Source organism: Hippopotamus amphibius, chromosome 2 (assembly GCF_030028045.1).
Source record: "Hippopotamus amphibius kiboko isolate mHipAmp2 chromosome 2, mHipAmp2.hap2, whole genome shotgun sequence".
Taxonomy (NCBI): domain Eukaryota; kingdom Metazoa; phylum Chordata; class Mammalia; order Artiodactyla; family Hippopotamidae; genus Hippopotamus; species Hippopotamus amphibius.
In genome coordinates, this window is record NC_080187.1 from 218,958,903 (window position 1) to 218,982,251 (window position 23,349).

The following is a 23,349-nucleotide window of genomic DNA, read 5'->3' on the forward strand; positions in this document are numbered from 1 at the left end:
AACAGACAGAAGAAATATTAAATTCAGATCTTATTCTTGATGGCAACACATTATAAACCAAGACTAGAAGAAAACTGTGGTAATTGGATAAATACGATCCACAAGAAAACTGCAGCAAACATAAACTAACAGTTGACAAGTTAGATCCACGTCCAAGTCAGACATAAGGGAAAGATGCCCGATATCCCTTCTGTCAGCAGTCTGCTGGAGGGTGTAGCCAGAGGATGACAAGAAAAAATTAAAAATAAGAGATCTAAATATAGCAGGAAGACAACACTGCCGTTACTTCTAGTTGATTATTGACTTAAAAATAGAACGTGCTGACAAACTTGGAGCTAAATAGAGTTGAGCAAGAAAGACAAGATAATAGCTGAGCTGTACATCGCTGAGTAACAGGGAAGCAAAATGGAAAACAGGATCTCATTTACAATAGTGTGGATGACCGTGAAATACTGAGGGATAAGTCTGGGACAAATGTGCCCGCCAGTGAGAGCTGAATTTAACAATTATTTTGTCTCTGTTAAGATTATGTTTTTGCTTCCTTGTCTAATGTGGATATGTAGTGAATTGCATTAGTAAGTCTACCAGTTTCATCCATCTTTGCCTATCTGGGATAAAAACTCACCAAAGCATCTGAAAGAGTGTGCAGCCAGAAGCACCATTGCTGCGGAGAGGTTCTGGAACAAGGATCTAGAACTGCTCTGCCCCCGTGCAAGCCACGTCTGCAGTCCACCTGCACCAGGTCAGAGTGTTCATGAGGAGACAATCAATGAGCTTTAAAAGCTCCCAGGCTGCTCAGAGGCTTCTTTGGTGTGGTCCTCTGAGTCCTTGCAGCCCATGTGGGTACTTTCAATCCTCCGGGTCATTTTGACTTTTCTAATTTGATTTTCTGGCTTCTGCTCTGCTAAGAAGCTCCCAAGTACTTGTTAGCAATGGGGGCTTCATCTCTACCTGCTCCAGGGTGTGGTACAGCAGGTGTGGAGTACAGCTGAGGAATCTGCTACAAGTGGTCCATGGACCAAACTTTGAAAGACACTGAACTGCTGGGCATGAATACCAACTTGCATGTCTTTAATTAGGTGGAAACTGGGAAGAATTTGGGAGTTTGATGTCATGGATTTCAGCCCATACAGTAACCTTAATTAAATTCTTGTCTCTCTCTCGCTGTCCAGAGAGAGAGAGAGAGACCAACTGAATGATGAAGGATGCTCATGTCATTGGTGGCCTATGGCAAAAGAACAAACAGGAACTTGATTCTAACCATCTGAGTGCTTCTCCCTGGTACTTACCTAGGTATTGCTTCTAACTTTCCCAGGATGCATCAATGCCAGAGAACGTTAGTGAATTATTACAGGATTCCTTATGCATTTGGTAATCAACAGGCAAGATGTGTTATGACTATAACATAGTTCCTTTGATGTTCTTAGTAAGCAGAATGTAGGATGGGTTCTATTTTATAGACTTCCAGTGGATGCCTCTAAAGACTTGTGTCAGGTGGCATCTGGATTTGAAGGTTGCAGTTCTTCCAGACCTTCCAGTAGACGTCGTCATGTTCTTTTTATCTAGGCTTTGTTGACCCTAACCTCATTTATTGTGAGAGCCAACTTCAGATTGAGGGCAAGGCCAAAAAAAAAAAAAAAATCTTCATGGTTCAAAAGACTAGTATCAATGGCCATTACAAAGTCAGATCGCTTCATTTCCATCCCCTCTTCCCTAAACAGCTAAGTATCATTTTATATATCTTTCTTCAGTCCATCCATTTAATACATTTTGATGTGGCTTTAATGACTGCATTTTTCAGTCATTATAAACATTTTCCATGTTTCTTTGGGCATTTTCTGATTATAATTTTAGTGGTAACCTAGGATTCCATTGAGATGATGTATTTTAATTGACCATTGTTGGATATTTGGTGTCTAATTAAAAAAATAATTCTACTCTTTATTTTGAAATAATTATAGATTCACAAGAAAACAGAAAAAAATGTACAGGGAGGTACATTTTCGTATCCTTCCCAATTTCCCAATGATAACATTTTAAATAACACCAGTACAATGTCACAACCGAGAAATTGACATTGGTACAATTCACAGTTTATTCAGATTTCACCCGTTTTACATATATGCATTTGTGTGTGTGTCTGTAAGTGTGCATAATTCTGTGCAATTTCATCACGTGTGTAGATTTGTGTAACTCCTCCCACAGTTAAGCTCTGGCGCATACTCATCGGATATCCACTTTTAGAATTATGGCATTTCAGTAATATTAAATAAATGGACCCATACAATATATAACCTTTTGAGAGTGGCTCAATAACATTCCATGGTATAGATGTACGACATTTGTTTAAATATTCATCCATTGAAGGACACTTTTGGTATTTACGTTTTAAGCTATTGTAAATATAGCTACTATGACATTCATGTACAGGTTTTTATGTGAACAAAAGTTTTTATTTCTCTGGTATTAATTAAACAAGCGTACAATTGCTGGGTATAATATGTTGATGTTTAGTTTTATAAGAAACTGCCTACCCTTTTCAGAGGGCCTGTACCATTTACATTCTCCTCAGAAATACATGACTCAGTAACCGTATCTTCACAAGGATTTGATGTTATTATTATTTACTTTGGTCATTCTGATAGATATGTAGTAATATCTCTTTGTGGTTTTAGTTTGCATTTCTGCAGTGGCTAATGATGTTGAACATTTCTCCATGTACTTATTAGTGATGCATATCCTCTTTCATCAAATATCTGTTCATTTCTTTTGCTGTTTTCTAATTTGATCATTGCTGGATTTGTTATTATTTATTTTTCACTATTGAGTTTTGAGAGTTCTTTGTATATTCTAACTGTGAGTCTTTTGTTGGATATGTGTTGAAAATATCTTTTCTCCTTCTGTGGCTTGTCTTTTCATATTCTTAACGGGAGTTGCAAATTTTTTAAAAAAAATGTATTTATATGAAATCTACTTGATGGGTTGTGTTTAGGTGTCAAGTCTAAGAAATCTTCGTCTACATCTGTGCCCTGAAAATTTTCTCCTGTCTCCTTCTGAGTTTTATAGTTTTGAGAGTTACATTTAAGTCTGTGATTCACTTTGAGGTAATTTTTGTAAATTCTTGTATAATATGTGAGGCTTATATCAAAATTCTTTTTGCCTATGGTTTTCCAATTGCTCCAACTCCTTTCTTTGAAAAGGCTATATTCCTCTTTTGAATTGCCTCAAGTCTTTGTCAAAATCAGTTGGGCTATTGATCTGAGTCCCTCTTTCTACCAATGCGCTACTGCCTTGCTTGCTTTAGCTTTAAGTAAGGCTTAACTTTTTTTTTCATAAATTTATTTATTTATTTATTTATTTATTTTATTGGCTGTGTTGGGTCTTCGTTGCTGCACATGGGCTTTCTCTAGTTGCGGCGAGTGGGGGCTACTCTTTGTTGTGGTGTGCAGCCTTCTCATCGCGGTGGCCTCTCTTGTTGCAGAGCACAGGCTCTAGGCACGTGGGCTTCAGTAACTGCGGCACATGGGCTAAATAGTTGTGGCTCACAGGCTCTAGAGCGCAGGCTCAATAGTTGTGGTGCATGGGCTTAGTTGCTCCGCAGCATGTAGTATCTTCCTGGGGCAGGGATTGAACCCATGTCCCCTGCATTGGCAGGTGGATTCTTACCCACTGCACCACCTAGGAAGTCCAAGGCTTAATATTAAATTAAGTTTTTCCTCTCAATTTATTCCTCTTTTTCAAAATTGTTTTAGCTCTTTTAGTTCCTTTGCCTATCTCTATAAATTCAGAAGAACTTTGTCTATGTCTACAAAAAAAAACTTATTGGAATTTTGATAGGAACTTTGTTAAACCTACAGATTATTTGGGGGAGAATCGACATACTGTGTTGACTCTCCCAGTGTGTGATTGTGGTTTATATCTTGTTTAAATCTTCTATGATTTCTTTCATGGGTATTTTGTAATTTTCAGCTTACAGGTCCTGTACATGTTTTGTTAGATTTATATTTAAGAGTTTCATTTTTTTAGCAATCATAAGTGGTATTGAATTTTCAGTTTCCATAGTTGCTAGTATATAGACATACAATTGATTGTTTATTATTATTTTTGTTATATAAAATTTGGGTGTACAGCATTATAATCTGACATCTGTATACACTCAAAGTGATCACCGCTAAATGTCTAGTTACCATCCATCACCATCCTTCACTAATTTTGCTCATTGTGTGTGTCCTTTCTTCTGAAGTGAGTCTCTTATAGGCAGCCCATGTATGGGTCTTCGGTTTTTTGTCCATTCATCCACTCTGTGTATTCTGATTGGCAAATTTAGTCCATTTACATTTAAAGTAAGTATTGATAAGTATGTATTTATTGCCATTTTCTTAATTGTTTTGTAGTGATTTTTGTATTTCCTCTCTGTTCTGTTCTTCTCTTTTTCTCTTCCATTGTGTTTAGTGGTTTTCATTAGTGTTATGTTCAGATTCCTTTCTCATTTTCTTTTGTGTATTTACTGTAAATTTTTTCCTTGTGGCTACTGTAAGGTTCACATATAACATCCTGTGTAAATAGTAGCCTATTTTAAGTTGGTAGCAAATTAAATTTGAACACATTTCAAAACTTTGTTTTTAATACCCCCTCATGTTTTATGCTTTCAGTGACACATTTTCTCTCTCTTTATTTTAAGCATCCCTTAAGTAATTATTGTAATTTTAGTTAATTTTACTGCTTTTGTCTTTTAACCTTCATGCTTGTTTTATAAGTGATTAATTCACTGTATTTATTATATATTTACATTTCCAGTGAGATTTTTACTTTTGTGTGTTTTCTTATTAGTTAGTCCTGTTTCTTTTCAGCTTAAAGAAGTCCCTTTAACATTTCTTATTGGGTCAGTTTGGTGGTGATGAACTCCTTCAGCTTTTACTTATCTTGGAATATCTTGATCTCTTCTTCTGAATGATAACCTTGCTGGGTAGAGAATTATTGGCTGGAAGGTTTTTTTTTTTTTTTATTTCTGTTTTTCCTTTTAACACTTTGAATATGTCATGCCTTCTGGCCTGTACAGTTTCTGCTGAGAAATCTTAGCCTTAAAGGTTTACCTCATATGTAACTAATTGTTTTTCTCTTTCTGCTTTTAGCATTCTCTCTCTATCCTTAACTTTTATTACTTTAATTATAGTATGTCTGGGTGTGTGTCTCTATAGGTTCCTCTTATTTGGAACTGTCTGCACTTCCTGGACCTGAATTTCTGTTTCCTTCCTCAGGCTAGGGAAGTTTTCAGCCACTGTTTCTTCAAGTAATTTTTCTGACCTTTTTTCTTTCTTCTCTCCCTCTGGAACCTCTGTGATGCAAATGTTATTCTGTTTGATGTTGTACCAGTTTTAGGTATCTTCACTTTTTAAGTTCTTTATCATTTTAGTGCCCTGTCTGGATAAGTTCCATTGTTTTGTTTTCCAGCTCACTGATTTGTTCTTTTATCTCATCCAGTCTGCTGTTGAACTCCTCTCGTGTATTTTTCAGTTTAGCTGTAACTTCTGTTTGGTACTATCTTATATTTTGTGTCTCTGTTGAAGTTCTTACTTTGTCCATCCATTCTTCTCCTGAGTTTGGTGAGCATCTATATAACCATTACTTTTAACTCTTTACCAGATAAATTGCTTATCTCCATTTCATTTAGTCATTTTTGAGTTTTTGTCTTGTTCTTCTGATTGGAGCATATTCCTGTCTCTTCACTTTTCTTAATTCTCTGTGTTTGTTTCTAGATATTGGGTGAATCAGCTATCCTTCCCAGCCTTGAAGGAGTGGCCTTATTTAGGAAATGTCCTGTGGGGCTCAGAGGTACAATTCTGCCTGGCCACTAGAGCCAGGCATTCAAAGGGTGTCCCCTCGGTGGGCTGCGTGCACCTCCTCTGTGGTGGGGCCATGGCTGTTTCTGGGGCATGCTGGTGGGCTGGGCTGCCCCCCAGGATAGCTGAGGGACATAGCCACAGCTGCTGTGGTGTGCTGGTGGGTGAGTGAACCCCCTCAACTGGCTTTGAGGCTTTCCTGCGATGGCTGCACCCACTGGCAGGTGGGGCTGTTGCTTGGCTGATGTGCAGGAGTGGGCAGGGCTCTCAGTGGGACACACTCACTGGTGCTAACAGGTCAGAGGGAGAATTTCAAAATGGTGCCCACTAGCACCAGTAGTAGCAAGGTAGTCTGAAGTGGCAAAAATGCTTCCTGCCAGTGTCTCTTAGTCCCCAGGGAGCATCCGAACTGGTTCCTGCCTCTCTGGTGTTGCTTCAAGGTTAGTAAGTGGGTCCCCTTGATCTACAGTCCATATGCTTTTCAGTCTGGTGTTTTCATGCTGGTATTTGGGTTGGGTTTGCATGTGGGCCCTTTGAGAGTGAGTTTTCTGTTCTCTCAGTTCTGTGGTTTTCCTGGAAGTATTCCCTTTTGGTTTTTCTTTTTTTAATTGAAGTATAGTTGATTTACAATGTGTGTTCATTTCAGGTGTATGGCACAGTAATTCACTTATGTAATACACACACACACACACACACACACACACACACTTTTTTCTTTTTCAGATTCTTTTCCATTATGGGTTATTACAAGATATTTAGTATAGTTCCCTGTGTTATACAGTAGGTCCTTGTTTATCTATATTCTATATAGTAGTGTGTATATGTTGATCCCAAACTCCTAATTTATCCCTTCCCTCCCCCTTTGATAGCCATAAAATTGTTTTCTGTGTCTGTGAGTATGTTTCTATTCAAAAAAATATGGAATACTTCACGAATTTGTGTACCATCCTCGTGCAGGAGCCCTGAGAACCTTCTCTGTATTGTTCGGATTTTAGTGTGTGTGCTGGTGAAGTAGGCACTCTCTTTTGGTTTTTAAATCAGGTGTTTTGAGGGCTCATCTCTCTTGTGCAGGATCTAGGGGTCGGGGTGCCTGATGTGGAGCTTGAATCCCTCACACCCCGGAGAAAAGATCCAGACTTTTGTGATCCCTCCCAATTGTGGATCACCACAGCCAGGATGTGGTTTTTTCCTTGGTGAGACATCTCTCTGCCTCTCCACACACTGCTGTCCTTTTTCCCTTTGTTGCAGAGGCTCTGTTCATCCAGACTTCAGGTCCCTTTATGAGCGGTTATCCCATATGTAGTTGTGGATCTGTTGGGTCTGTAGAAGGAGGTGAGTTCAGGATCATGCTACACCACCTACATCTTCAACCCTCCTCCACAATTTTCTTTTCAATGTTGACCTTGTATCCTCTGATGTTGCTCCACTCATGTATTAGTTTTAGGAGTTGTTGTGGGGTTTTGTTGTTGTTAGAGATTTCTTGGGACTTTCTACATAGTCATGTAAATGATTTCTGTCATCACCTCAACTGCAAATAAGGTGGCTTTCTTTCTTTCTGATCTCTATACCTTTATTTCCTCCACTTTCCTGGTGAGGACTCCAGTATTATGTTGAATAAGAGTGTTGAAAGCAGATATCTCTGCCTGGTTCCTGAGTTTTTACCATTATGTATGATACTAGTTGTGGTTTTTTAGTAGATGGTCTGTATCAGGCTGAGGAAGTTCCCCTCTGTTCCAGTTTTCTGACAGTTTTTATTCTGCATGAGTGTTGAATATTATCAGTCTCTTTTTCTGCATCAGTTGGAATAAGCATGTGCTTTTTATTCTTTAGCCTCTTAATATGGTTGATTCATTGATCAGTTTTGAAATGCTCAATTAGGCTTGCACTCATGGAATAAACCCCACTTGGTTATGTCTGTAATTCTTTATATATGTTGCTAAATTGTATTTGCTAATTTTTTGTTAAGGATTTTTTTTTTTTTTTGGTCTATTTATGAGGGAATGTACTCTATACATTTTGATTTTTTTTTCTTATTGTTTTCCCCAGTACCATCTTTGTAGTTTGGGTTTCAGGATAATATTAGCTTCTTAAAATGAGTTGATAGATAATCTCTCATCCTTTATTTTCTGGGAGAGGGTTATAGAATTGGTATTAATCCTTCTTAATTGTTTGGTAGAATTTTCTAGTGAAACCATCAGGACCTAGAGAATTCTATTCAGGAATTTTTAAATTACTAACTCAATTTGTTTAATTATTTTGTGACTCTTCAGCTTATTGATTTCCTCTTGTTTAAGTTTTAGTAGGTTGTGCTTTCCAAGGAATTGGTATATTTCATCTAAACTGTCAAATTTATACGTGAAGAGTTGTTTGTGACATTCCGTTGTCATTATTTGATGTGTACCAGGCTGGTAGTGATATACTCAAATTCAGCCCTGTTATTGGTTTGTCAATTTAATAGATCTTTTCAAAGATGTAGATTTTTGTTTCATTGATGTTCCCTATTGTTTTTCTTTTCTCACTTTCATTGATTTTTCCTCCTATATTTATTATTTCCTTCCCTGTACTTGTTATGAGTTTATTTTTCTCTTCTTTTTCCTTGTTACTGAGGAGTGAGCATAGAGTTTCAGACCTGAGACTTTTTTCTTATGCATCTCCCTCTCAGCACTTTACCTGCATCTCACAAATTTTAATATGTTGTATTTTTATTTTCTTCAGTTTGGTATATCTTTTGAGTTCCCTGTAGACTTTCTCTTTGACTCGTAGATTATTTAAAAATTGGTGTTTAGATTCCAAGTGTTTGGAAATTCTCCTGTTATCTCCTTTTTATTTGTTTTTAATTTGATTCCATTGTGGGCACATGTCACACTCCTCATGGTTTTAATTCTTTCAAATTTGTTGAGGTTTTTATGGCACAGGGTGTTGTCTGTCTTAGTATATGCTCTGTGGGAACTTGAAAACAATGTGTTTTTGCTGTTTTGGGGAAAGGGCTTTCTGTCAATTAGGCCCTATTTGTTGATGGCTGTCTAATTTTTTGTCTACTTGTCCTCTCATCAAGTGTTGAGAGAGGAGTGTTGAAGAATGTGGATTTGTCTATTCCTTTTTTTTTTTTTTTTAAACTTCTTTCTGGTTTTGGTCCACATATTTTTCAGCTTGTTTGGGAAAGAATGTATGATTGTTGTGTCTTCTTCATAGATGGAGTCTTTATCAGTATGTAAATTTACATCTGCCCTTTGTAATTTTTTTTCCTCTGAAGTATAGTTTATCTGGTAATAATATAGTCAGTCTTGCTTGTTTTGATATTTTCTTGGATTATGTAATTTGGTTGGCAGCCTACAGTCCTCACTTGGTCTTTGCTGATGGTGTTGGTGGTATAACATGATTTTTTGCTTTGATGTTTAGCTGAGGTCAGACTATTACTTAAAAGTTTTCTCTGGGGCAGCTCCTCAGAGTTATCTCAGAGGCTGTCCTCTGGGCTATATTCCTCAATTTTGCTCAAATAAAACTTTTTTTTTTTTAACTAGGAATGGAAAAAAGTTTTCTATCTCCCTGGCTGCTCTTTGCTGGTCATTTGGCTTTTCTCAGGATGTTTTCATTGTTGTTGTTTCTGTCTGCACCTGTTGGTGCTTCGCAGTACTCAATTTGAAATCTAAGAGACAAATGGAAAACCCAGGGACCTCGTGTCCGTCCTTCTGCCTTCTTCTCTGCATTTTCACAGTGGCCTTATGTTTATTTATATATTATGCTAAGCGTTTTAAGCATAGTTAGTAGAAGTAATAGCACTGCAAAATACTAATAGCAAAATACCACACTCTGGGCTTTTTTTTTTTTTTTTTTTTTTGCCATTAAAGTAGATATCTATTTGGGGCAGAATCCCTAGGCCATTACATTTTATTTCTTATTTATTTATATTCTGTGTTGTTCCCAGGAAACTCTTAATGTGACTGTAATGGATACATAAAAAAGGAGACGTTTATTTCTCCAAGCCAATTCTGTTCCTGGTGAAAGCTCCTTTCCTAGCTTATAGAATCCTGCCTTCTCACTGTGTCATCTATGGAAGAGAAAGAGAGAATATGAACATTAATTTCTTCCTATTCTTATAAGTCTACCAGTCCTATTGGATTATGGCATGACTACACTTAACCTTAATTACCTCCTTAAAGGTCATATTTCCAAATATAGTCACATTGGGAGTTAGGACTTCAACATATGAATGGGGGGGGGCAGTTCAGTCCATACAAACAGGTAAAAGTATGTCTATTCTATCCATAACTGGAAGCCTGAGCTCTGATTTTTGTTGTATCAAAAATGGTAACACACATATTTGTGACTATAATTATTTTAATCTTATATATTTTCCTAGATGAAACATGAAATTTTTAAGGCACTTAAATCCTCTGACTACATTTTGTGAAATTTCTTTCCAAACATGTTATACCAGCTTGGTTTACTTAAAAAGGAAATTAGGTCCCTGATGATATGTTCCACTTAATCCAAATCAAGTTTAGTTTTTATGATTCATTATTAATCATCTTGCTTCAGTTTTTTGGTGGAAATACTTAGTATAATTTTAAGCAGGAACTCTTTAGATTAACTGCTTGAAGATAAAAACAATATTTATGTTTTTTCATTTTTAGATTTTATTTATACTGTCATAGCAAATGGTATTTTGGGAGAAAGCAAACACTTAGTTTACTTAGATTTTGTATTTATTCAGGTTAATGTTGATCAATTTCTTTACTGTCTTCAATCTAAAGGGAGAAGCTCCCTTAAAAAAATTAGTGTGGTCACTTTCAGCCAGTTACTGGGGAACTTCAGGCATGGAGTTGGTGGCCCCACTTATGTGGGAGGTTCCCAAGGTGGCCTACATGCTAGGTCAGAGGTCACTGGAACACAGGTGGGCAGAGTGCAAAGTCAGCACCTTTCCCTCTGTGTTTTCTACTCACCTTCACTCATGTGTGAATTTCCACACCTGGTTCACAGTCGTGTTTGCATAGTAACCAAGGGCATCTGTGGCAGAAGTTCTCCCCTCCCCAGCAGGGGTGACTAGCTTTCTTTTGTCCTCTTTGTTTCATGGCTCTGGAGAGAAGGGGCATCACAGCTTACACGGCTCAGGAATGGAAAACTCACTTTTACTTCGTGGACTCATTCACATCCGTGAAGTAGGCTGCCCAACCTCTGTGTTGGAGGGACTACAGGGACTCTGAGCATCCCAGGAGAATGGAGGCCAGTGCTTTCCCCACTGGAGTCCTGGGAGCTCAGGGAGCTATCCTGGGTCCTGGGTCACAAAACAACTCCCCTGGAGAGGCAGGAGTGAGACCTGGGCCCCATCCTCTTGCCCAGACCAGGAGGGGTGGAACTGAGCAGGTACTGCTGTGGAAACACTGCCCTCACTGAGAAGGAGGCTGCAGGAGCATCTCCTCAGTGCAGGAAGGTGAGTGGGAAGCTTGCCTGTTTCCTGCTGTGCGAGGGGAAGCTCTGTGTCACAACCAGTGGGGCTCAGAGACTGAAGATTCATTCTAGTCTTTGGCATCTGGAAGCCAAGAGGTGCCCTGTCCAAGCTCCATGGAGGTGCATCAGTGTTTGTGCCCCACATTTTCTGCCACCTGACAAACAGCACAAACTACAGTACTTGGTGTCTGGGAGTGGGGGCTGGAAAGCTGTGAGGAGACAGCCACAGGGCTCTGCTCTCCACCCCTATCCCCCACCTTGTCATTCGCTTCCACAAACGCTGTGGCTACATCCGTGTACCTTAAGCTCTTGCTCTGTATCGCCCTTCATTGGATTTTACAGCAAACGTTACAGACAAAGACCGTCAGGGGTGAAGGCATATACAGGCAGTGCTGGAGCTCAGTTAAGGGCAAACAAACACTTGCAAGCAGATGAGTTGAAAATTAAACTTACAAAAAAACTGAAGAAACAGTAGCTCCCTTGGAGCAAATATCAGCAGACACAACAAACTGCATATCTGGACCTAAACTTTAGATAATAGAAACTAATAAATAATGTTTAAATAATTAAACACAATTAAGAATTGAAAATGCGAGAAAAAAGCAAAACATGCTTTAAAAAGTAGCTTTGAAAAAAATCACATAAATTAATAAAGATGAGAAATACAGGCATCAAAATTTAAAACTCAGCGTATCTGCAGAACAGAAATAAACCCACAGACATAACAAACAAACTTATGGTTACCAGTGGGGAAGGGTGGGGGAGGGATGAATTAGGAGTTTGGCATTAACATATACACACTGCTGTATATAAAATAGATAAACAACAAGAACCCACTGTATAGCACGGGAACTATACTCAATATTTTGTAATAACCTAGATGGGAAAAGAATCTGAAAAAAAAAGTATGTAAATATACACACAAATATATATGTGTATGTGTAACTGAATCAGTGTGCTGTACACCTGAAACTAACACAACATTGTAAATCAACTACACTTCAGTGAAATAAAAAATTAAAAGCTCAGTAGAAGCATTGAGTGTCAGATGAGACACAGTTGAAGGAGTACAGGCAATTTCCTGGATAAATCATACCAGCTAAATAGGTGAAAGTTATGAAAGAATGGTGAATGGTTGCAGGAATATGTCACACTTAGGTGCTTCTATGTAGCAGGTCCTGGTTTAAATGTTTTACCTATATTTACAACCTTTTTGAGAAAGGTACTGTTGTTATTCCTATTTTGCAAATAAGTCAGAAACAGGAAGAGTCACCAAAATAATAGCACAGTGTGTTTGAGGTCATGCAGATGTGGACACATGAACCCCACCTAGGAGCAATCCCGCACTTAATCCTGTGAGACAGGGCATATGAGTTCCTCTCGTGTAGGTGCTCCCACATGCAGTGGCTGGTATTATAGCAGGAAATAATAGAAAGAATGTGGGAGAAGTGTTAGGAGACGATTTTTCAGAGGAAAGGTAAAATTGTGACCTGTATACAGATATAAAAAATAACATGCTAAAGAATTTATTTAACTCACAAGACATGAGGGAACCAGGCAGATATTAGACCCAATTAAAGGAAAAGTCAAACCAGGACAAATGTATGTGAAGTAAAGGAATGTTGAGATGAACTGTAAGTGGACATAAAATGTGTTTGTTTCCAGGGTGCAGGAAGTCAAATCACCACCAGTAAAATCACTCCCAGACAACATATAATTTATACATCTGTCCTCTGCCTGCAGCTTATAAAGAGCTTCCAAGAAGCTCAGTTGTAGTCTCAGGCCTTGGGTGGCCAGCTCAGAGCTGTGTGCTTGTAGAGGATGCAGTTTGCGGGTGAAATATGACAGTTTTTTTCTCCAGAAGCCATGTTCCGAAAGAATGGCTGAGAATTTAATAATATTGATGAAAAACATAAATCCTCAGTTTCAAGAGATACAAGGAGTCTGAGGAAAGATAGATAATAAGAAAAGGGCACCTAGACAACTTTGCTAAAAGCTGCAGAACTCCCGAAGCTAAGGAGATGTTGGAAACAATGAAAGAAAAAGGATAGTTTGCTACAAAAGGATGATGATTAGACAACAGTAGAAGCCAGAAAAAAATAAGAGTAAAGTTTGAGAGAAAATAATTTTCAACCTAGAATTCTGTCCCAGCTAAATCCTTCTTTACATGAACGGCAAAAGCAGGACATTTTCAGGAAAAGAAAGACTAAAGAAGTTACCATGAAGAGGTAAACCGCCATAACGAAACTATCAGAAATACATGTATTAAAGAAACTACCAGAATATACATGCAGGAACAGGGTACAAGAAGGAATGCAGTTTTTAAAAATCCAGGTAAATGTAAACAATTTTGAACACGTATACTAGTAACAATGAACGTGAGGGTGTAAAAAACAAAGCGAGATTAAAATGCTGGAAAATAGTAACCTGAAAGGCAGTACTTGGATGGCACTTGGAGGTAAACCACTTAGTTGGACTTAAGTTGTTCTGGCAGCGCTTAGAGCTGTCAGCTTTGGGTAAAATACACATGTTAAAAGTGTAAGAATGGGAGGGGGCGGGGTGGAAGGGGCAGCTGGGATGAAGTGAGAGAGCAGCACTGACATATATACGCTGCCAAAATAAAATAGGTAGCTGGTGGGAAGATGCTGCAGAACACAGGGAGATCAACTGGATGACTGGTGATGACCTAGAGGGGTGGGATAGGGAGGGTGGGAGGGAGGCTCAAGAGGGAGGGGAGATGGGGATATATGTATAAATACAGCTGATTCACTTTGCTGTGCAGCGGAAACTGGCACAATAGTGTAAAGCAATTATACTCCAATAAAGATCTGAAAAACAAATAAAAAGTAAATCCTTATCTAGGGAAAAAAAAAGGTGTAAGAATCGAAACTATGATACATTGCTAAGTGGGGGAAAAAACCAAATTCTAAAGAGTATTGTATGTAAGGTCCAAAATTTTGTTTAAAGTATCTGTGTGTATGCATGTGCATTATATACAACCAATGTATCCACATGCATAGAAAAAAGGTCGGAAATAACGTTAAAGAGGTTACCTCTGAATTACAAAATTATGGGTAATTTTTATTTTTATTCCTTCAGTCACCTCATAATTATTGTGTACCTACCATTTTCTGTATTTCCCTTTTTGTGTATATGTTTTATTTCTGAAATTAGGAAAGAGCAATAAATGTTCATTTTAAAAAGCAATAAATGTTCAATTAAATGTTCATTAAAGTTCAGTTTAATCTTAAATTAAAAATGTGAGAATAACCCTCAGAGCATAAAAATATTTTTTTTAACTTCCAGACAGGTAAGAAATGAGTAGGGAAAGAATAAAGAAAGTGTGAGAAGCCTAAAGAAGTGAGGGAAATGCAGTCAAAGGAGAGTGAAATAAAAAGCACAAAATTAAATAGTAGGAATAAAACCAAGCATTGTAACAGACAAGATAAGAGTAAAGGATTAGGCAGCCAGTTAAAAAGAAAGCGCTCCCGCAACTATATATATATATATATATATATATATATTAAAATCCAGCTATACACCATTTGGAAATATATATATGTATATTTCCAAATACACACACACCATTTTAAAGTAAAATTTGTAAACTCTCCCATTCACCATTGCAACAAAAAGAATAAAATACCTAGGAATAAACCTGCCTAAGGAGGCAAAAGATCTGTATGCAGAAAACTTTAAGACATTGATGAAAGAAATCAAAGACGACACAAACAGATGGAGGGTCATACCATGTTCCTGGACTGGAAGAATCAACATCGTGAAAATGACTGTACTATCCAAAGCAATTTACAGATTCAATGCAATCCCGATCAAATTACCAATGGCATTTTTCACAGAACTAGAGCAAGAAATCTTACGATTTGTATGGAAATGCAAAAGACCCCGAATAGCCAAAGCCATCTTGAGAAGGAAAAATGGAGTTGGTGGAATCAGGCTTCCTGACTTCAAACTATACTACAAGGCCATAGTGATCAAGACAGTATGGTACTGGCACAAAAATAGAAAAGAAGATCAGTGGAATAGAATAGAGAACTCAGAAGTAAGCCCAAACACATATGGGCACCTTATCTTTGACAAAGGAGGCACGAGTATACAATGGAAAAAAGACAGCCTCTTCAATAAGTGGTGCTGGGAAAATTGGACAGCAACATGTCAAAGAATGAAATTAGAACACTTCCTAACACCATACACAAAAATAAACTCCAAATGGATTAAAGACCTACATGTAAGGCCAGACACTATAAAACTCCTACAGGAAAACATAGGCAGAACATTCTATGACATCCATCAAAGCAAGATCCTTTTTGACCCATCTCCTAGAATCATGGAAATAAAATCGAGAATAAACAAATGGGACCTCATGAAACTTAAAAGCTTTTGCACAGCGAAAGAAACCATAAACAAGACTAAAAGGCAACCCTCAGAATGGGAAAAAATAATTGCCTATGAAACAACGGACAAAGGATTAACCTCCAAAATATACAAGCAGCTCATGAAGCTTAATACCAAAAAAGCAAATAACCCAATCCACAAATGGGCAGAAGACCTAAATAGACATTTCTCCAAAGAAGACATACAGATGGCCAACAAACACATGAAAAGATGCTCAACATCACTACTCATCAGAGAAATGCAAGTCAAAGCCACAATGAGGTATCACCTCACACCGATCAGAATGGCCATCATCACAAAATCTGGAAACCACAAATGTTGGAGAGGGTGTGGAGAAAAGGGAACTCTCCTGCACTGTTGGTGGGACTGTAAGTTGGTACAACCACTATGGAAAACAATTTGGAGGTTCCTTAAAAAACTACAAATAGAGCTACCATATGATCCAGTAATCCCACTCCTGGGCATATACCCAAAGAAAACCATAATGCCAAAAGAAACGTGTATCATAATGTTTATTGCAGCACTATTTACAATAGCCAGGACATGGAAGCAACCTAAATGCCCATCAACAAATGAATGGATAAAGAAGATGTGGCATATATATACAATGGAATATTACTCAGCTCTAAAAAGGGATGAGATGGAGCTATATGTAATGAGGTGGATAGAACTACAATCTGTCATACAGAGTGAAGTAAGTCAGAAAGAGAAGGACAAATATTGTATGCTCACTCACATATATGGAACCTAAAAATAGTACTGATGAACTCAGTGACAAGAACAAGGACGCAGATACAGAGAATGGACTGGAGAACTCGAGGTATGGGAGGGGGCGGGGGGTGAAGGGGAAACTGAGACGAAGTGAGAGAGTAGCACAGACATATATATACTACCAACTGTAAAATAGATAGTCAGTGGGAAGTTGTTGTATACCAAAGGGAGTCCAACTCGAGGATGGAAGATGCCTTAGAGGACTGGGGCGGGGAGGGTGGGGGGGACTCGAGGGGGGGGAGTCAAGGAAGGGAGGGAATACGGGGATATGTGTATAAAAACAGACGATTGAACTTGGTTTACCCCCCAAAAAATAATAAAGTAAAATTTGTGAATTAATGACCAATCTCAAGGAGTTAGAAAAAAATAAATAGAAGGAAAAATAAAGAGTGGAAATTTATTAAAATGAGAAAACTAAGTTAGAAATCAAGAAGGAATGAGTGGTTTTAAAAAGAACTAATAAAATGAACATACCTTGGGAATAATTATCACGAAAGTAAAGAAGATACAAGCAAATGTTTCTTCGATATAAAAGAGGTTTATAACCGCAGACAGCAACTTTATGGGCAACTTTACGCGAATAAATTTGGAAACTTAGACAGAATTTATTTTTTCTAGAAAACTATAAACTGGTTCTAGACAAAATAGAAAAACAGACAAGATAATTGAAACTATCTATGTATCTATCTATCCATGTATCTATCTTTAAAATATACTTTATTTTTTAGAGCAGTTTTAGATTTCCAGAAAAATTGAGAAGGTTCAGGGATTTCCTGCCCCCACACATGCACTGCCTCCTCAATTATGAACACCCCCACCAGAGTGCTATGTTTGTTACAATTGATGAGCCAACACTGACAAATAATTATTACCCAAAGTCCACAGTTTACACTAGGGTTCACTCTGTATGTTGTACATTCTATGGGTGTGGACGAATGTATAATGGCATGTATCCACCATTATAGTGTCATACAGAATAGTTTCACTGCCCTAAAAATCCTCTGTGCTCCTCCTGTTCATCCCTCTCTCCCCCCAACTCCTGGAAACCACTGAACTTCGCTGTCTCCATAGTTTTGCCTGGTCCAGAATGTTGTATAGTTGGAATCATACAGTATCCCTCAGTCTGGCTTCTTTCACTTAGTAATATGCATTTAAGCTTCTTCCAGGTTTTTTCGTGGCTTAATAGCTCATTTCATTTTAAGAGTCAATAACATTTCATTGTCTGGATGTACCATAGCTTATTTATTTATTCATTTACCTACTCAAGAACATCTTGATTGCTTCAGAGTTTTGGCAGTTTTGAATAAAGCTGCTGTAAACATCCATGTGCAGATTTTTGTCTGGACATAAGTTTTCAACTCCTCTGAGTAAATGCCAAGGAGTCTGATTGCTGGATTGTATAGTAAGAGGATGTTTAGTTTTGTAAGAAGCTACCAAACTGCCTTTCAAAGTGGCTGTTCCATTTTGCATACCCATCAGTAATGAATGAAAGTTCCTATTGCTCTATATCCTTGCCAGATTTGGTGTTCTCGGTGCTCTGGATTTTGACCATTTAATAGGTTTGTGGTGGTGTCTAGTTGTTTAAATTTGCAGTTCCCTAATATCTTCTTTGTTGAGATGTCTGTTCAAGTTTTTGGCCCATTTTTTAATTGGATTGTTTTCTTATTGTTAGGAGTTATTTGTATATTTTGGGTGGCAGTTTTTATCAGATATATCTTTTTTCATATATTTTCTACCAGTCTGAAGCTTACCTTTTCATTCTTTTGATTGATATGTTTTTAAAAAGAAATTTGAAAAAGTGAGTTTTGCAGGCAAGTTCCACCTAGCATACAATATCACTTAATAGCATGTATGTATACATCTTAACTAAAGTGTTAACTCACTAAATCTAGCAATAATTTTTAAAAAATCATAAAAAATTTAGCTTTGTAATACAAATGTTTTGTTTAACTTTAGAAAAATTCATTAATATAATTCATTCCATTAACAGAATGAAGAGGAAAAATTGTATGATCATCTTGATAGAGAAAAATCAATTGATAGTATTTAGTACCTATTTGTGAAATAGAAGAAAATTTGTGTAACCTGATGTATGGTCTTTACCAAAAGCTCATTTAATGCTGAAACATTACATTTTTTTATATGTGGAACAAAATAAAGATACCCGTTGTCATCACTTAAAACATATCTTAAGAATGGTATGAACTTAAACAACAAGAAAAGTAGAATAATAAAATACTAAGGATTAGAAAGGAATAAATAAATTACCATCATTCATAGCCTATATAATTTTTTTACATAAAAAATTCTTGGAGACTGCCTAGGCAAAATATTTTGGATACAAGTATAAAAACAGTGAATGTATTTCTTTACTCTTGCAACATTTAGAAAAAATATAGTTTAACAAACTTTATTGCCAATACCTGCAGGTGTTAAAAAGTATCAATAAATAAATCTAAGGCCAAAATAAATGATGAGTTATATATTTATTTCTGGGAAAATTCAATATCATAAAGATATCAAAATTTCCCAAGCTAATCTCTAAATTTAATGTGATTCCAACTGAAGTCTCAACTGGGTTTTCATGGGACTGGAACAGTAGGTCTTAGAACTTACAATGATAAGTAAAGGGCCAAGGATAGGTAAGATAATTTTTAGACAAAAGAACAAAGTTGGGGGACTTGCCCTGCCAAATACCAACATTTCCATTATGTTGTAGTGATTAAGATGATGTTGTACCGGGTCAGGAACAGTCCTACTAATCAAGGAACAGAATTGGGAGCCCAGAAACTTGACACATGCTGTGATAACATTATCCCATATTATTTATAACATTGTTATAACCCTGTTACAATCCGTCCAATGTTATATCCAATTGTTGTAACCACATCCATGTTATATGCCATTTAACATATAAATTGGTGGATAAAGAAAGGATCTTGAAGAGATTCTTCTGGAAGTCTCCTGCTGATGCCTAGATGTCTGCCTCATGGGATCTCTGAAAGTTAAAAATGACCGTGAAATTTCAGTTCTGTTCAAGACTTTTTGGTCATGGTCTGTGACAAGCCACACTGCTGTCATTTTAACATGTCCTTAGTGCTTCAGAATGAAATACAAAACAAAATAAAAATATCCAGAGAAAGGATTTACTACTCTCTTTTGGAACACAATTAATCTATTCTCTACAGACTTTTTTTCTTCTGAAATCTGGGCATCAGCAGTATCTTAATATGTAATTGGCAGCTTTTTTTTTTCTTAAGAGATTTAAGATAAATGGCACCTTAGGTTGACAGTCTTTTGAGATAGATGGATTTCCTCTTTTTTCTTCATTTATGTTTTTTTCTTACAATATTTTGAATTTTATTTTATTTTATTGAGATATGATTTGTATATATATGTATAACGTTGTATATTTACCGTATACAATGTGCTGATTTGATACACATATATATTGCAATATGATTACCACAGTAGCATTAACTGAAACCTCTGTCCTCATCACATAATCATTATTTCTTTTTTGTGGTAGAACAATTAAGATTGTTTTTGTCTTTCCTGCTCTTCCCTTGCTCTGTGTTTCGAGGACCATGTGAGCTCAGAGGAAATGAGTCTGATGGCGCCTGAGACCATGTTCATTACAGTCCTCACCTCACCAGCCCACAGTGTGCTCTTGGCAGCAGTGCAGTGCACCTGGGATTTTTTGCTCAGCAGCGGGGGTCAGTGCTGCAGGGTGAGATGAGCAGGGGCTGCACCGAGATGGGGTTGGAGGGCTCTGCTTCCAGGAACCCTTCCCAGGGCTGGGATCAGGCACTGTGTCAGACCCTGGGGAGCAAGGAGCAGTCTTAGCCCAGACCCTAGGGTTCACCTGTGCTCCTTGGGCTCTGCCTGCCTGTACTGCCATTGACATCTGGAAGCACAGTTTGTAATCCTCCCCTAAGGATGGGCCCTTGGGTCGTGCAGGCACAGCCACCAGTGGCTTGCTCTCAAGCCCCTGTACTAGTCTTGCTGCGTAGGGCACCATCTCACTCATGCACACTCCAGGTACACCTCACCTTCGTGAAAGCCTCCTTCAATCCAGTCTGTCTCCAGGTGTGTGATCAGACTACACTCTCTTCTGGGGACACACCTACCTTTCCACCTGTGAGCCTTCTGCCCATCCTTAGAGCCTGTCCAGATGTCCTCTGCTCCTGACCACCTGACTGATGGTGTAGGACCTGCACCTTCAATATTGGAGTTAAATATCCCTCCTCTCCATGGGTACTTCTGACTGGGGGTGCCCAGAGCCCTCCTCACACCAAGTGTAAGCTCATCCATCTCTCACTAGCTGGATGAGGACCAAGGCAGCCTGAGAGAGGAACTTTTGAGTGGAGTGAAGAGCCATGTGCCAGGGTCGTCAAAAACTCTGAGGGTATATCCTGTCTTCCCGTAGTCAAGAAAAAATATATACGTTCGATCATTTCCTAACAGTTTAATACCGAAAGTTTCAGATGCACACCAGTACAGAGGGAAGAGTGAGCCGAGTTCTGTGGACCTACCCGGCCTCCAGGGTGACCAGCATCTGATGGACATCACTGATACTGTTGCCTGGCAGATCCTTGCAGTGGTTTTGGTCATTCATGTTTCACAGGAGCTTCATCTCCTGACTGTTTTCAGATGTAGATTTTAGCAGCAGAACCCCTTTTCAAATAAACCTTATCTCTAGCCCTAATGGTCAAAACAGATGAAGTGGTAATAGCACGTAATTATTACGAGATTTTACTTTTATATCATTTACATATAAAATCAATTTGCCCATGGGAAAGAACCCTAAAACTTCCATAATGAGTATTGAGATTTGAATTTTGATAATCATGACAGTGGCACAGTTACATTTTTCTCAACATTCTATTTTGGTTGAACGATATTCAGAGATCACTGAGTTACACAGGTAAGCCGTTGCTAATGGTAACAGATTTTTATCTTGTTTTTACCCATTTGCCTTGTGATCTCAAGAGTCTCTTCAATTAAATTGATCCAAATCCATGAAGAAAGAGCTGTATGAATTTCTTTCTTTCAGAATTGAACTACTATCAGATGCCCACCATCTTTATTATAAATATAAAAATCAGACAAGATGACACCCAAGCTTAAAATAAGCAAAGCTATGCAAGCATCACACGGTGCTTTCTGCTCTTGCTGCTACAGAGGCGGAAAGAGGTGCCAGGGCAGATGCAGGTGCTGTGCTGGAATTACAGGATTAAATGTGAGTTTTTTTAAAAGAGCAATAATGCAAAAATGAAATCTTACTGGGTGACTCATTTCCAGGAGTTTCAAATACATGCAGTATTCATGGCAAGAGGAGTTTTAGCTTTCCTTCCACTAGAAAAATAATTAAATGGGCCACTTGTATTAATCCATTGGTAGTGTGTGAAGAGTTAAAATTTTGCAAACAATTATTTGAGTGTGTTTGGACTTTTATTAGCATTTTGAAACACAAGGAAAAGAAAATATTGGAATCAAACATTTGCAGAAACCCGAAGCACCTCTGCAGAATGATGGGGTTCCAGAGAACCTAATTTAAAAATCAGGGTAAAATCCAGGGTGAGTGTGTGAAGTTCCACATTCTCAGCTATTTTGTGCCCAGTCACTGTTTCTATATCATTAAGACAGTCAGGTACAGCCTGCAGTCAAGCAAAGAATATTTGCATCTTGAGCCTTCCTCCTCCTCTTTCTCCCTGAGTGTGTTTGAAAGTGAGGGGTGGGCATGTCCTTTTTCATCTCTAAGGATTATCATTTTATTGTAGCGTAGTCTTCCTCCCTTCCTTCTTCCTTTAAGCTTCATCACATTTTGGTTTTATATTCAAACCATGACTTTCTTCTACATTTTTTTTTCCTGAAGTTTCTGATACCCTTTTTTAATTAAAGATTTTTGAAAACAATGTGTCAATCAAATCCATGGTGTTTTCCACCTTGTTTCTTCTCTTCATTACTCTGAATCCCCTTTACTCTCTTCAGACAACATCATATCTTGCTGTAATTTGGACCCCCACCCCTTTTTCTAGATCCACTACGCAGCTCATCATGAAAATCCCTTTTCTGGATCTGTAGGTTTAGTCCAAAAGTTTATTTCTTCTTCCTTATTATTCACTCTCATTTCTCTGGAGCTGATGCTCAAGTCTACCACCAAAAAAATATACATAAGAAACAAAGTCTCTGACACCTTAATGTTCTTGAAAATACCTTTGCCTTCATGCTGGAGGGGTTTCTTTCAGCTCTAGAGTTTCTCTGTGTGATTGCTTTCCCTCCCACTCTCGCCCAATGTCTCTTCTGCTTCTGCTGAGTGTATTTCCCTGGCCTTTACTCTGAGGCCCTCATCCTTTCTGTCTTACACTTCATCTCAGTAATTCTTATCAGCCAAACCTCCCACCTGTTTATAAAGATGTATTTCATGGATCATATTTTAGCTTCCATATTGCCCTTTGTTTTTCTAAATGCAATATCCACTTGAGTTTTTGTGAGGATGTTACTTTTTTAAGAGGTAATTTTTCATTCCTTTCATTGACTGTTTCTTCTTGGATCTTTCTTGTCTCTGTCCTTGATTGTGTCTCTCACACTGAAGGCTGTCCTCAGATATCTTGTGATGGTGACTTTCCCCTTTAAAGGATTTTGGGAACAGAGAAGTCTTCAGAGGCTCTGTAGATGTGGGCAGCCCTTAGCAGAGGTTCCCCAGTTGCTAAAATGAGGGGAACTTAACTTGTGTTGCTGGCACCTTGACTGGCTGTCTATGTTTTCTTGAGGCTGTTTGCTTTTTTATTCATAAATTCATTTATGATATTTTAAGGATGTGTTTTAATCAGGTATGGTAAGATGTAGACACAGAAATGACTGTCAGGAAGAA

General features: G+C 37.9%; 1 protein-coding gene and 1 non-coding gene across 2 annotated transcripts in view; one reads left to right on the forward strand and one right to left on the reverse strand.

Annotated features, from left to right (window-relative positions):
• CHRNA7 (cholinergic receptor nicotinic alpha 7 subunit) overlaps positions 1–23,349 on the forward strand; it is a 111,912-nt gene that overhangs the window by 71,444 nt on the left and 17,119 nt on the right. The window lies entirely within an intron of this gene.
• Positions 6,753–6,859, reverse strand: LOC130847310 (U6 spliceosomal RNA). Its single transcript, XR_009052082.1, has one exon. It is a non-coding gene; the product is annotated as a U6 spliceosomal RNA (small nuclear RNA).